Source organism: Austrofundulus limnaeus, unplaced genomic scaffold, assembly GCF_001266775.1.
Source record: "Austrofundulus limnaeus strain Quisiro unplaced genomic scaffold, Austrofundulus_limnaeus-1.0 Scaffold201, whole genome shotgun sequence".
NCBI lineage: Eukaryota > Metazoa > Chordata > Actinopteri > Cyprinodontiformes > Rivulidae > Austrofundulus > Austrofundulus limnaeus.
The window spans coordinates 64,439-67,107 of record NW_013952603.1 but is presented as its reverse complement, the minus strand read 5'-3'; the positions used below and the strand labels follow the sequence as shown (position 1 = coordinate 67,107).

Below are 2,669 nucleotides of genomic sequence, written 5' to 3'. Positions count from 1 at the left end.
CACACACACACACACACACACACACACACACACACACACACACACACACACACACACACCTTAGAGGAAAACGTACCAAACATTTTGCGCAGTTTTTTTTTTTGCGCACGAGTTTTCTGCGGGGAAACTCGTGCGCCAAAGTGGAAACCTAAAACGCGCACACCTCATCCATCTCAGCCTCGCGCGCACACAGCTTTAAAACTCAAAAAAAGGAGAGGGAATGCAGCAGAAGGCACCACCCGCTGCGCTCTCGACTTAACGCCAACATATGATTGGTTAATAGTTTTTAATATTGATGGTTCAGGTCTTTCTCTCTTTTTTTTCTTTCTTTCTTTTGGTTAAAACCCTCGAGTCCCTTGTGGCTCCTTCCTTCCTGCCTGAGCAGCGMGGAGGTCAAACTCAAGACTGGGCATGCTCATCTCTGCAGCCTCTGCTGAGGCTCCATGTTTGAAACAACACCCACCTCACCTCCGTGGTTCATCAAACAGCGCGCGACATGTTTTGTCCAAAAGGGGGAAAAAAGTGCATATTTTCCCCTAAGCATACATTTGGACTGCAGCCCGTACAAGCTCGCGCGCAGCACAAAAAACTGTCCTTTACGCGCAGCGCTGGGTGAGTTTACGCAGCGCAAAAAAGCTGCTCCTGAGTATTTGGTTGTCCAGTGTCTGTCTGTCCTTCCCATCAGGACTCCCTGCGGCTCGTTGGGTCCGTTTTCCTGGCGCTTTATAGAATCTGCAGAAATAAATAAATTAGCACGATTTTCCTCGTGCGGATTCTGCAGGAGGATCACACCGGGTCTCACGGGGAGCTGAAGGTTCTGCTCGTGTGGSTCACAGGAGTTCTTAAGACGTTATTTATGGTAATTAAAAAAATGATAAAAGTTTCACAAATTCCCTCATTTGTTTTTTGGCGTACTTGTTGCTTTTTCTATTAATTATTGACTTTTGTTCTGAAAATCGCTTTACACTTCAGTATAGGAAACATGCTGCCATTATTTTAAAAATAAACATTAAAATCAGACTTCATTCACATTTTACACGACAGAATATCAAATAGGCTGAAAATACAAATAAGCTGATAAGAATTAAATGACAAAACTTAAATATGAATAAAGTAAAATATGGAGTGTGTAGGAGTGAGATGATTAATTAATATACTCCTATTAATTAAAAAAACCCAGAGTGAGACAATTAATAATGACGTGAATAAAAAACTGTAAATAATAATGAATTAAACCCAGGTCAGGTGAAATAAACAAACGCCTCAGGTGGATAAAAAAGCAAATTTAGTTAAAGTGATCGTGACAAATCACGTAAATAAATACTTCATTAAATCTATTTATCATGTGAGATCAGAGGATTTTGTCTCAGATGTCTGCAGCAGGAGGGAGAAGCCGAAGGGGAGAGACTCAACCCGGAGACCTCCTGGCTGCAGCCCCGCTGAAGCACGACCAGGACCTGGTGTTGGACSGGGATCTGGGCGGCTTCTGCTGGACCAGGAGGGAGTCTGAGAGACTGGGGGAGCCGACAGAAGCTGCAGGATGTTAGTTCTGGTGCCACTGACACTCAAATAAACTCCATGTAAAAAAGCAACGTGTTGACTTCAGGATGAAGCTTTATTATTTTGAACATCAGTCACTTTAAAAGTGTTTTTTTTATTCCTTATTAATCATATTAATTAAAGGCCTGACAAGTGAAGAAATCGCCCACAAATAAACAGACTTATTTTCTGTGTTGGATAAATTTGATTAGATGTGGCGGCCATCTTGAACTGAATGTTGTAGATCAAGCGGGTCATGGGATATTTTGCTGACTCCAGCAGTTTTGAAATACATCACGAATTGATTGGAGAGCGTTTTGGGTTTAATTCTTGATCTGTGTAAAAGGTTTTGTGTTTTCTAAAATCTGCAGGCGGTGGCGGCCATCTTGAATTGGTTTGGCTCCAAAAGTCAACCAAATTATGGATGTTTGTCCAATTATTATTTCCTCTGAGGTTCATTAGAAGCTGACCAGTTCTTAAAGAGATATTTTAGTAAAAGACATTAAAAACAGCAACTTTTGGTGGCTCTTTTGGTGGCGGTGATAAAATTTAAAGACAAAACATGTTTTAGCAGTGTTGTATAAAGTACCTCAAAGTGATACTTGAGTAAAAGTACAAGTATCTTATCATAAAATACTTTGGTAAATGTTAAAGTCTTCTCTAAAAATATTACCTGAGTAAAAGTCTTAGAGTATCAGAATTTTTTGTACTTAAATATCAAAAGTAAATTTCTGACAGAAATTCTACTTAAGTATTAAAAGTAAAAGTACTGAGTAAAAGTGAGCAGTTAGATCTTCCAAAATGAAATTTATTGAGAGGTGACTTCTCAAAAAAAATTGTTTTTGATGATGGGTTGTGTACAAGCTAATGGCATGTCAGAATGTTATATATTTATACRTCTTATCCAACCTAAATTCACTCTATCCAGGAGACACAATTTATCAGGATAGTATAGAAGTGGAAAGTACGACTTTCTACTTCTTACCTTTTTTAAAAATGTAGTGAGTAGAAAGTACAGATAATTGTGTAAAATGTAATGAGTAAAAGTAAAACGTACGCTGAAAAATAATTACTCAATAAAGTACAGATGACCAAAATTTCTACTTAAGTACAATAACAAAGTATTTGTA

At 38.6% G+C, this 2,669-nt stretch overlaps 1 long non-coding RNA gene across 1 annotated transcript; it reads left to right on the top strand.

The window, feature by feature from the left end:
* Nucleotides 1-6: 6 nt before the first annotated feature.
* On the top strand, nt 7-1,592 carry LOC106524780 (uncharacterized). Its single transcript, XR_001311034.1, has 2 exons — nt 7-859; nt 1,371-1,592. It is a non-coding gene; the product is annotated as an uncharacterized LOC106524780 (long non-coding RNA).
* The last annotated feature ends 1,077 nt before the right edge of the window (nt 1,593-2,669 follow it).